The sequence below is a fragment of the Lygodium microphyllum genome, chromosome 1 (assembly GCF_053477565.2).
Source record: "Lygodium microphyllum isolate KBCC chromosome 1, Lygodium_microphyllum_v1.1.10, whole genome shotgun sequence".
Lineage (NCBI taxonomy): Eukaryota > Viridiplantae > Streptophyta > Polypodiopsida > Schizaeales > Lygodiaceae > Lygodium > Lygodium microphyllum.
Window position 1 is genome coordinate 190,058,594 of NC_141135.1, and position 13,249 is coordinate 190,071,842.

The 13,249-nt window shown below is 47.7% G+C and overlaps 1 pseudogene; it reads left to right on the forward strand.

The window, feature by feature from the left end:
* Positions 1-10,759: 10,759 nt before the first annotated feature.
* Positions 10,760-12,331, forward strand: LOC148042098 (mitochondrial uncoupling protein 4 pseudogene; annotated as a pseudogene).
* Positions 12,332-13,249: the final 918 nt, after the last annotated feature.

Sequence of the window (13,249 nt, forward strand, 5' to 3'; positions counted from 1 at the left end):
CAACCTATGGCTCATGAAGTACTAGAACATTCGAGAAAGTACTAGAAGATTCTAAGAAGGTTCTAGATAATTCTTTGTAAAGTTCTGGAAGAGGCTTGCATCAGCACTTGCATAAAACATTGCTTATGTCAATGATGGTTATGTAATCAATGATACCATCAGAAGATTCTCCTTAACCTTCTCAATTCTAGTATAAATAAGGATCTACGGATGCTCAAATAAGGACAGCCCTTGTGTTAACCCTCAAACGAATGAAGGTGGAAAATCTGGAAAAGCTAAAGCAGAAGATAAAGACAAAGGCCAAGGCAAAGAGAAACAGAAGACAAAGACGCACAAGGAGAAGAGTCCTAAATGAGGGAGAAAGGCGCACAAGGAAAAGCGCAAGTCAAAACTTTTGTAAAAGAGCGCAAGCACATCATGGTTTAATTTAAGGAGCGCCGGGCTCTCACCCGTGCAATTTGTAAATGTAGATGGGCAGTGGAAAGGAAGCTAGGAAGATAGAAGGACAATGGGAAAAATGGCCTAGCCATGTAAAAAAGGGGAAAAGGGGATGACCGCCCAAAAGGGATTTAGGGTTTTGTATATAAAGTTGAAAAGTGAATGAGAAGCTCATTCTTGTGTGTGGCCAAAAGTAGCTCTCTTCTTCTTCTTCTTCTTTCTTGCTTGAGCTTGTGCTTGAGAGAGGGAGTGTGAGAGTGTGAGGGAGTGAGTGTGTGAGGGTGAGGGACTGAGGAGGAGAAGCTCTCCATCTTCTCCTCTCTTCTTCTCTTATCTTCTCTTCTCTTATCTTGCTCGCGGCAATGGAGCTTGGAGCGTGGAGCTTGAGGATGGAGCTTGCTTGAAGCTTGCACTTGGATCATGGAGCTACCGAAGTGCGTGGGAGAGGAGGTAACTTGAACGGCACGGAGATAAGCTCACTACACCCGTAGATATGGATGGCGCGTCGATTATGTGAGAGGTAGCCATTAGTGCTTGGCTTGGAACGCTTGAAACAATAAGCGGTCCGTGGGTCTTGGCGGTTGAGTGAAAGCTCCCACATTTTGGTTCCGTTGCCGGGACAAACGGATTCAAGCTTTGAGCGCTTGTGCACTTCGAATCGAGCATTGGAGTAGGGTTTTCCCCAAACCGGTGCTTGAGGTAGATAGGTAGGAAGCGAGGGGGTTGAAGAGGGTATTCGATCTCCTTGGCAAGTAGGTGTTTTGCTTTCTTGAGATTTATGTTATGAGATGGAGTAGTGTAGGTATTTACTTTGTGTTTTGGATGCATTTAGGATAGGAAAAAACAAAGAAAAAGAAACAAACAGTAGGGTTTTCTGTTGCGTTTTCTATTGCTGTATAACAGGCTAAAACAGGGAAACAGGGGACCAGATTTAAGTTTCTGGGTGAGACATGGACAGGGAACTAGCTGTAAGGTTCTGGAGCGCTGGGAAAGGACCTTAAGAGGCCTGGGAGGCCAGGACAGACCTCATTTCCTTGGTTGGCCTTGTGATAGAGAGAGAGAGAGAGAGAGAGAGAGAGAGAGCTTCTCGTTCACAGGACGAGGAAGTGCTACCCCGATTTCTAGGCGACAGCGATTTGTACTGCTCCAGGTGAGTCTGGTGTTTCCCAATAAGTGCTCTAATCAGATCTAGGAAGTCTGTGGTGATTGTGTGCAGCAGACAGTAAGGAGGGGTCAAACGTACAGGAATCGCGCCCGCCGCCGACGCAGTCGGACCAACTCGCAGTGGTCCGATTCCCAGAATCGGACCGTCCCGACCGTCCGATTCCTAGAATCGAACCACTCAAAATCGGACCAACCCGTCCGACTCGGACACTCGGACTCAGACGCTGTCCGATCGGACCACTCGGACTCGAACCGCTCAGACCAGTCCATAATCGGACGCTCGGACCATCTTGTCCGATCGGACCACTCGGACCAACCTGTCCGATTTTGGAACTCGAACCACTCGGACCAACCAGAATCGGACCAGTCCAGAATCGGGCCGGTCCGACTACTAGAATCGGACCACCCTGTCCGATCCAATTCCCAGAATCGGACCACTTTGAGAATCTGACCACTTTTTTGATCCGATTCCCAGAATCGAACGTGACCAAAATCAGACCACTGGGCCGATCGAACCAACCCAAAATCGGACGTCCGATTGTGATAATTGGACTCCTGAAAATTGGACATCTGAGAATCAGACAAAAAAAAGTGTCAAAATCAGACAGGTATCTAGAACACAAATTTTGACACATCTAAACCCTGAGATTGACCCCAAAGGCTACCTAGAGCTAAAGGCACATGTTAGATCCATCACTGGGCTAAAATTTAGAGCACTTAGTTCAAAATTTGGCTATAAACGGTCCTCCAAATTGTGCATGGCTTTTACTGTAACGGCCCTGCGGGCCGGGGGGGGACTGCCCCCCCGAACCCCCACAGAGGGGGCTCTGCCCCCTCCGCACCTCCCCCGAGTAGATTGGAGAGAAAACGCACGCCGTGACAGGTCTTACAAATTGGACCCTAGTGAAGTAATGGCTCTACATGAGCATGGATTCTCACGTGCAAAAGAGTAGCCAAAAGCCCATACCCAAACAGAGACAAACAGAGACCCTAGAACCTCAATGGGCCAATCTAGCCATCAAGGGCAAAAAGGCCACATCACTAGAACACAAAGACATTGTGTTCATACCATGTCTAGTCAGAGCGAAATGCAACATCAGCAAGCTACAAATGCCAAGATGACTAGACATGACACTCTTGACGAGAGATGTACCCTGAGCAACACTGCACAGACAACCCAAGACATTGGTGGAGAGTTCACGTCTGGTCATGCAAGTGGGGACTCAAGGGCATCTCTCAGAACTGCTTAAATTTACAAGCCAGGACCCGGAAGATGAAGACATAGTACCATCGGCTTATCTTAGGGTCAAACTCACTGCGAAAAGAGAGTATACTATCGATGCTCTAATTGATAAAGGAGCAGATTTTAATATCTTGACCTATGAATCATGGACCCTACTAGGCCAACCAGAGCTGACACCGACTAGTGCAACTCTTAGCCCTTATGGGGGACACCCACAAGCACTCATAGGGAAGTGCAAAATCCTTGCGACAATTGAAACAGAAAGCTTGCCTATCCTATTTCATATTCCTCCAAATAGTGCTAGCTGTAGGAAAGAAACCCTCCTAGGAAGACCCTTCAAAAGGGCGACCAAGTGTGAGGCTGACTATGTAGCACAAAGGATACACCTGACACTACCGAGTGTGAGGATAGTCACAACCTTTAGCAAGGGTGACCTCATCAAACCTCGAGGGAAAGGCAAGGAAGGTGCTGATGTAACAGTCAAGCCTACCAACAAGGGCAAGGACTTGTTGGAAGAGTTGATACAAGCACAGGTCGAACAACGAGAACCAGTGAGTGAGGCCATGCCGGAAATAAGAAGGTCAGGAGACAATGCCAAGGACAGTCTTTGGACTTACAAATATCGTAGAAGACCCCAAAAGAAGCCCAAGCCTTATAGACGAAGGCATCGATGGAGAGTCAGCACAATGCCGCGATGGATATCCAAAGCGTTGCTACGTGCTCAAGGATACTACGCAGGTAACCAATGGATTTGGGTACCAAAATCCCCTGCTAAACCGCCTCTATCAGCTGAAGGCCAGAGTGCCTCAAAAGCATGGCACAGGAGGAAATCTAAGAGAAACTCTAGGTCTCAAGGCAAGAAACCAGATATGATTGTTCAAAGGAAAGAGCCCCAGCCTAGCATGCTAAATAGATAGATGTCATACGTAGCCATTGAGCAGGCACAAAAATCGTCAGTGCCCAAGGAGCCTTTGATTTCCCAAGGGGAGAACAAGCATCATAGGCACAACATTGCTCAAGGCAAGGTTGATCGCTCAACAAGGCAAATGGCACAATCGTCTAATAGCCTCGAGCAAATCATTCAGCGAGTGCCAAGTCCACCCAAGAGTCCTAGATCTCCTACATCCTCTTTTTCCAAACGGACACAAGAAGCACAACAGCGGTTGTCAAGGAAAACTGCTCAATTCCAATCTCTATCTCCATCTAAGCTTCAAAATGTCCAAGAGGTGGGACATGGCTCCATCTGTAGCTCTCGACCCAAGGATATGCATAAGCAACCTAATGTGACCAGATCAACTCATGCTCGATCTACACAGATGAGTGCTCAAAGGCCAACAAAAGACACAACCACTTCTGATCGCCCTAGGGACTTGACACCGCAATCCACCAAGGGTAGCCAGCCCACTAAACTAGCTACTACTACTTCCAATCAGGGACCACAATAGTCATAGCCCTTGGCTGTGACAATGCCCCTTGTGGAACGTGTCCTTAGTAGTTTACCTGTGGAGGAGGTGTCGCAACCAAATCCCTCGACAACTCCAACACTTTCAAAGTGCCTAAAGCCTAGGACGGAGGAGTTAAACGCGAGGGAGTTGGTTGAAAAGCTAGACTCTTCGAAAAGAGCGGCAGTTGTGCCCTCACAACTGGGCAAGGCTATTCAGCAAACCACGGCTATGTCCCATAAGGACGCACTAGAGAAGGGAAATGCTGAGGCCCAACCAAGCACATCAATGGTTGATATAGCCCAGGGTCTTGAGTCGTTGAGAGATGCACCTTCATTGACCAAGAAAAAGAGGAGAAAGCAGAGAAAGCAGCAACATTTGCAAGTGGTTGTGGACCCCAAGAACATTGAGACGAAGGGCGTTGGAGAGCTGATGAATAAAGCATCGAGTACATCCACCAATGAACCCACTGATGCCTCTCCTAATAGCGGTGAAACCTCAGACATACCTGTGTGCTCTGACAAACCAAAGCAACAGTTGCCATCAACAGTTGCTTGCAACACTCTATCCACTGACAATAGAACTCACATTGATCAATCAAGAGTGGATACAACGCTGTCACAACAGGGTGACAAATCTATACCAGTCACATCCGAGAAGAAGCATGACGAAATAGCAGCAAAACCTCAGGAGAAACGTGAGAACCCCAAGAGCATAGGAAATCCTAGCGTTGACCAATCTTGCTCATCTAGGCCTGAGCCCCCAGCCATGCTAAAGCCTAAGGAAACTCTTAGAACTTTGCATGTGATAGCAACCGAGCAAGCCCTCGTTGAACATAGAAGTGTCGCAGAATGCTTAACTGAGTTGGAGGCTAAGCTCAAAGTGGTCGCGCGTGTCTACGTCCTTGCGAACATGGGCACGATTCCCAAGGAGCAGCTTGGAGATTACTTGACCTTTCCTCTATCATGGGAAGAACAAGAACATCTTAATGGGCACTACGACAGGCTCCTACATGAACACATGCGACTCATCCCTGACGAGGAGGCTAATGAACTGTGCTTAACTGTCACGTTCAATGAAGTGCTCTGCCGACCGAATCTCGTAGACATAGAGCTACTAAAGCGACTGTCAGCAGGCCAGAGTCAATTTGAGCAGCGTTGGTGCGAAAGCCGCATTGTAATGGCCGAACTAGGGGCTCAAATCATGACGGTCTCAGAAGAGCGATTGGCCAAATGGCGGTCTCAAAGAGACCCAACCTACGTGGCACCAACTTCCCTTCGAGTGCTCACTGACATTCGGGGTACGGACTTAGCTGGGACTAGGCTACAGGGCCCTTTGATTGATAAGGTTCTCACTGAGGAGGAGTTACATATTGCCAGTAGACTCGGTCAAGGTTCCATGCTACTCGACATGGCAAAATATCTATCAATATTAAGTCAGCTGCCACGAATACTAGATGTGTGTGCCACGCTCCGGTACAACCCCGAGTTCTACACTTGGTTCTTATCCTCATAAAGTGACATGGATTCATAAATATGTATATAAATAAACACTACTTTTTGTGTCACCGTGTATAAACAATGTCAACACACACAAGTAATGATAGTCAAGCGCAGGGAGAAGAGTTGGTTCTAACAGGCCAACCTCCTCAAGTCCTCTTCTCATCACACATTTAAAAGGCGTGTGACCATCCCCACCTCCAAGTGAAGGGCATGCAACCCACGTTACCGCCATCGGAAGCCTTGACCAACAACACTGATGGTGTAGACAGGGTGTAGCCCCTTTCTATACACCTTCTTCTCTTTTTGGTCTATCCTTCCGAGGATGTGCCCTATCCCACTCCATGACAACCAGTCCACACAACTTAGCATAAGCCAATATTGGCTAATGGCTGGAGGCAAAACGAACATCATTAGGGGGGCCATCCCATTACGACAAAACACTGCATGCCTCACCCCTCCCCTTCTTGTCACATGCGCTTGATAAACCACACTAAAATCCCTTCCATGCGAACAGTTGCATCCTGTATCAAGGTCTAACCCTTGGATTGCATCTCGCAGGCTTCCAGACGGAACACATGGAGAACCATGGACGTCTGACATGCAAAGACGCTCTTCACAGACGACGGGAGCATGTGGCATGCGCCCCTCCACCGGAGCTCTATGTGCCCACCCTCAAGAGGTATGCCAAGAAGCGAGGCCCCAAGCGACACCACCCCGGGCGAAGGCCGAAGAATCCACGGGCCAGGGGAGCGAGCGCTTAGGGAGGCACATAAAATGTGGCAATGCCAGTTGCACAGACCCCCAACGCACGCTCGGGCACCAGGTGCTCACAAAGTGACAAAGCGGCCAGGGAGAGGGCGGGATTTGATGAATTGTTTAAAGACATACTAGAAATGGTAGCGGCCCGGGACTACACCATTCATGTTCCGGCTGACATGTTCCCTGCTCAACCCCACGGGAGCCCCACACCAGCAGAGCCCCAATCACCCGGCCACCCAGACTCGCCCCGCCTCGTACAAATTGAATATCCCATGATGCATAAAGGGCTTATCAAATGATAACTGGCTATAACTTTTTGTTTTTAAATGGTTAAGTGTTCCCGACTTGTTAAGCGTTGACATGTTCCCGACTTGTATGAACTTTTTATATCTACGTTTAATATATTTCATGCCTTTAGCAAAAGAAAAAGCTAATCAAGCGCAGGTGATAACTGTCTAAGTCAACACCATAGGATTCAGATCAGTGATGTCTCCTTGCATTGCACTGGTTTATTATAGTTGCGGCATATGCCATGCATGTACTCTCATGATGCGACAAGTGGATACAGGATGAGACATATCTTTGGGCGAAAGTGTTCAATGCCCGATCACCGCAAGACCACCGATCCTCCAAGGAGCCGCGGCAAAGCCACGCTGCCGAAATCACGAATCACCCTTGCCAACCACCCACATTGCATGGCCCAAAACACATTCTTGGGTCACGCTCCCTTTCGGGGTCAAGCTCTATAGTTGGCTCACGGCAGTCGTTACCTCAACTGTACCAACATCGCATGTGCCGCAAGGAGGTTCGCAAGGAGGTCAAGCTTCTCTAACAACGAGGCTAGGGCACAATCATCATTGTACTATCCATTTTCTGAGCCTTTGAAGCTTAACATTTTCCAACCCATTGAAAGGCTGATAGCCTCAACATATTGTAATGGTTGTACTCAGGCAGGTCAAAAAAAAAAAGAAAAAGAGAAATGACATCACAGCACCTAGGGGTCCTCAAATTAGGTACGTCCAGTGACCTTGATCGATTGGCTCTGTCCCTAGTCCCCTAGCCCTTTAGCATCACCCACAATTGTTAGGGCACATCAAGGGCAGGACATACCTAGGGAGCTTGTCTCGCCTATGGTTAGACCTGTCACCCTGACCCACTTGCACAATTCTCTCTTGCACTCTGCCATAATACCATTGCAATCAATTGTGGTAAGCACCACACGATGGGCCATGAAATGTACACCGTCTTCATCAGGCAAGTCCAATAGCTTCCAGCTACCGAAAGTGCGGTGTCCCTGTATTCAATTATGCTCCGTCGTGCAGTCACAATGCGAAAGATGTCTCATATACCTTCACGTGTACTTATTCTCAATATGGACAACTTTACTTCATCCACACATTGTTACGAGAAACTAGCCCATGGTCTTCTAACTACATAATATCTAAGTATGTACGAGCACTCACCTAATATATGCACCAAAGTATATACGCAGTTTGGGTCCTCAAGTGCAGGACAATACTCTCAGCTTGCTTAGAGTTCGACCTGTCTCCCAAACTAATCAAATATGACTTGTGCACGATAAGAAGACTAGCACTACCCCTTAGGAAGAGACCACAGGAGAGGTTTTCAATTGCAGGTGTTGAAGACTCCAACGAAAGTGTCGTTCGCTCTTCATCAACACCCAACTCTGAATGCTTATCCTTTACCATCCGACAAGCCCGCAAAGAATAGTCCTGCGCAGAATCCCCAACAAACCAACACGTGTGCCAGCCACCAATGCAAACCCCACATAGAATAGCCCTACCACCAACTCCAACAACCTTCCACCAGCCACCTTGACCACCAACAGGCCCCCCGGACCTTCCGCCACACCACCACCAACACTCCTTCACGAAAACCACAGGCGTCCTTGTCACCCACGTCTTCGATGCATGCTACAGCTTGCTACCTATGACGGTGAGTGCCATGGGACTGGCACTCGTCTAGGAGGGGGGTAATGTTAACCCTCAAACGAATGAAGGTGGAAAATCCGGAAAAGCTAAAGCAGAAGACAAAGACAAAGGCCAAGGCAAAGAGAAACGGAAGACAAAGACGCACAAGGAGAAGAGTCCTAAATGAGGGAGAAAGGCGCACAAGGAAAAGCGCAAGTCAAAACTTTTGTAAAAGAGCGCAAGCGCATCATGGTTTAATTCAAGGAGCGCCGGGCTCTCACCCGTGCAATTTGTAAATGTAGATGGACGGTGGAAAGGAAGCTAGGAAGATAGAAGGACAATGGGAAAAATGGCCTAGGCTATGGCCGGCCATGTAAAAAAGGGGAAAAGGGGATGACCGCCCAAAAGGGATTTAGGGTTTTGTATATAAAGTTGAAAAGTGAATGAGAAGCTCATTCTTGCGTGTGGCCAAAAGTAGCTCTCTTCTTCTTCTTCTTCTTCCTTGCTTGCTTGAGCCTGTGCTTGAGAGAGGGAGTGTGAGAGTGTGAGGGAGTGAGTGTGTGAGGGTGAGGGACCGAGGAGGAGAAGCTCTCCATCTTCTCCTCTCTTCTTCTTTTCTCTTCTCTTCTCTTGTCTTGCTCGCGGCAAAGGAGCTTGGAACGTGGAGCTTGAGGATGGAGCTTGCTTGAAGCTTGCACTTGAATCATGGAGCTACCGGAGTGCGCGGGAGAGGAGGTAACTCGAACGGCACAGAGGTAAGCTCACTACACCCGTAGATATGGATGGCGCGTCGGTTATGTGAGAGGTAGCCATTAGTGATCGGCTTGGAACGCTTGAAACAATAAGCGGTCCGTGGGTCTTGGCGGTTGAGTGAAAGCTCCCACACCTTGGTTTGTATGCAAGTTGATAGAGCCTTGGTTCCATGAAGTTTCTAGAACATTCCAAAACATTCTAGAACATTTGAGCAAGTATTAGACAATTCTAAGAAGATTCTAGATAATTCTTTGGAAAGTCATAATATGTCATCACCTAGAAGCTTCTCCTTAAGCTCCTCAATTCTAGTATAAATAGGGATCTTGGGCTATAAGCCCTTCAATATTGCAAGCACTACTTGTGAGGCTCTTGGGAGATAAGTCCTCATCCAGTTCTTGTCTTGTTGTAGACTTGCCTTGTGTATTGAGTCTTATCTTGTAATCAAGCCATACTCTTGTGAGCATTCTCTTGTAATTGAGTTATTTTGCAAGTGCTTTCCCAATTCAACATGTCATTTTTCCCATTTTAAAGGGAATAAGAACCCCATAAGCTTGCTTTTTGCCCATAATAGACAAAAGGTTTTTCGTTCATTCACCCATGGGTCTCTAATAGGAAACATTTTTTTGGAGAGTCTCCCATTTCCAAAAGCAAATTGAGGACCTATAGGGAGTTTTTGAAAAATCCCCACTCCATTACTTTTTCTCGAAATTGGGACGGTAGAGATGGGCCTTTAAGCCTTCTCCCCAAAATGGTAAAGGGTTTTGCTTTGGAGAAACTTTTGTAAGGGATTTCTCAATGGGAAGGGGAGTTTTTCTGGAAAACTAGAAACCCCTCTTTGTGACCTTGGGGGGTTTCTGATTTTTTGAAAAAAACTTTCAAAAACTCCCCCAAAAAACCCTCCATGAGAACAACTCCAAAGATAAGGGATTTTCTAAAGAGTCCAAACAAGCATTTTCAAGGAAAACCAAAAACTGGTCAATGGACTTGGACTAGTTTTCGATTTTCCTTGGAAAACTTTTGAAACCAGCACCCCCTCCCCCCCCTCCCCCACACCTTGCCCTTAAAACCCCCTAGGAAAACACTCAGGGCTAGGTCACGCTTGGCGCTAATGGGGAAAATAGACCCCACTCACCTTGCAAGTATGCTGTCATGCTAAGTGGTGGGGGTTAGCAGGGTTATTATATAACCTTCCAACCCTTGCAAGCATCTCTTCAAAAGGGGGTGCTAAGGTCAGTTTAGTAGGGTAAAATATTTTGGTTGGCTGCAAATCGAAGATCTTCCATCCTGTTTGACAAAGAAGGCTGTGATCATCCAATGAAGGGCAAAGGTCTTTTGACATGCTGACAAAGGAGACATTGAATATATTTCACCTCCTTTTCCTAAGCGTATGTTGGTGCAACCCGGATCCCGACCTTCCCAATTCTCCTTATGACCCTGCTCTTATTGTGTGGGTATGCAAGGAACCCTAATAAACTGTCGAATATTCGAAAGGAGAAACCATTCTTCCTTTCTTTCTCTTTGGACGAGGGTGCGAGGCTGGAGGGGGGAAAGGGCAGCCTCCTCTCTCTCTCTCTCTCTCTCTCTCGCGGCCTGCAGGTCTGAATGTCTGCCTGTCGGAGATAGCTTGGGTCAGAGGGGGGAGAGAGAGGAAGAGAGATGAGGCTGCAGGGGTTCGTGGAGGGCGGGGTCGCGTCCATTGTGGCGGGGTGCGCCACGCATCCTCTGGACCTCATCAAGGTCCGAATGCAGCTCCATGGCCAGGAGACAACCCCCCCCGTCCACCTCCGCCCGCCTGCTCTCGCCCTCGCTTCCTCTCCCATTCCTCCTCCTCCTCCTCCATCTTCCTCTTCCTGTCGTCTCTCCATCCCCGTCCACCACCGTCTGCCCTCGCCGCTCTCCGTCACCGCCCGCATCGTCCGCCTCGAGGGCCTCACCGCCCTTTTCTCTGGCCTCTCCGCCACCGTACTCAGACAAGCCCTCTACTCCACCACTCGCCTCGGCCTCTATGATGCCCTCAAGTCTGGCTTCTGCTCGACCCCCGGCGGCCCTGGCGCTGCTACATCCCCCGCCTGTGCCCCCCCGCTGCACCAGAAAATTACTGCGGGCTTGATCGCAGGTGCCACCGGTGCCGCCATCGGAAACCCTGCCGACGTTGCCCTCGTCCGCATGCAGGCTGATGGTCGCCTCCCGCCCCTCTCCAGAAGGAATTACTCAGGCGTTTTGGATGCCCTCTTTCAGATCTTCAAAAAAGAAGGCGTGGCTTCCCTCTGGTGTGGCTCTGCTCTGACGATACAGAGGGCCATGGTGGTCACCGCCTCGCAGCTTGTGACATATGATCAGGCCAAAGAGAGCCTCATCCGGCACCATGGCATGAGAGATGGAGTGGCTACGCATCTCACAGCGAGCTGCACAGCTGGGCTTGTTGCTGCCGTCGCTTCGAATCCCATTGATGTGATCAAAACTCGTATCATGAACATGAAAATGGAGCCTGGCCAGATCCGTACATACTCTGGTGCATTGGATTGTGCCATCAAAACAGTGAAGGCCGAGGGTGCCATGGCAATGTACAAGGGCTTTGTACCGACGGTAATGAGGCAGGGCCCATACACAGTAGTTCTGTTCGTGACTCTGGAGCAGGTAAGAAACCTGCTCCAGTGTTTCAATTAAAGCCTTTTGTCCAATGCCAAATACTAACATACAGGCAGTACACCGTCAAGACAGTAGCTAACAATCAGGACCTTAGCTAGAGCTTCGGTACAAGGCCTGATACATACCCCATACAGATTTTTTTGGTAAACTCTGAACAATATGATAGAGAATACTATAGTCTATAACCCATAGGCTAAGATGGGCTCTCACCTTCTTTTTTTTAGGGTTTCTTCTTGAGTTGATAGAATGTGACATGCGGTAGCATCACATTGATGCCATTATATGTAGAACAACCAATGTCATTGTCTTTTGGATGACTAGCTGTCGAACATCCCTTGCACGTCCATATATTTTAACCATAAGCCGGTCATGGAAACATTTGATGTGTATTATGAGCAGCAAAATCTTCTGTTTGGAGTATCTTACTAGGAAAACACGAAATGAAATGGTTGTTCAATTACCTTTTTTTTTTCCAGTTTGGTTGCTCTATTACTCTCTACTATCCTAATCACATAAAATTCATTGGAGTTTGAAAGTGGAACGCAATCAAGTTCTATGATTCCAAGATGGGTTTCCTTCGGTCTCTTTGCACGATCTAACCTCCTCCAAGAAAGTTCCTCAAGTCAATATGCATGATACAAGGGAATTAAGGAGCACGATTGTTGGATCTTAAACGATAATTGGAGAGTTTTGGTAGGACTAGGTTCAAACAGGCAAGGTGAAACATGTTCTGGATTTCTTGCATTGCGACCCCCCCGCTTCCCTAATTGCATGCAAGTGAAGGGATCATTGTATCCTTTCGGTGAAGTCAAAGACAATGGAAAGGTTCATAGGGTAGGAAATGATGTGATATGGAGTGTTGTTAGATGTTGAGGATGTGAAGTGATTGGGTTTTGATACAAGGGTAGTGTTTATAGTCATGATTGTTGACGTGCATGAAGGCAATGGTGCTTGTAGACGAGCATTGTGTAAGAGAATACACAAGGCACATGTTTCTCTTTTGTTGGAATCCTTGTGCAATTGTTACTATGATTATGCTATTAATTGTCTAGGCATGCGCTTCATGGGGACCATTCTCTTAGAGGATGAGTTTTCCCAATGTTGTTTCCTTGTGTAGTGTAGTTTTGTAGATCAGGGTTTCTTTTAGATTTTGGTGGGTTTTGCCAAATAGAGTGGATGCTCTCTTGCTGTGTGGGTTGTTGGGCGGTGATTTGGTGCGTTCTTTGTTGTAGAATGTGTAGTTTTCTTTGGTGAGAGTTCTCTTTGAATGTCTTGTTTGGGTCATTGTCGGATTTGCATTCGTTGCTTGAGAATGGCATCAAGATGATTGTGGCTTTGTTGGATAAGGTTCTCAATGTGTTGGCTTGC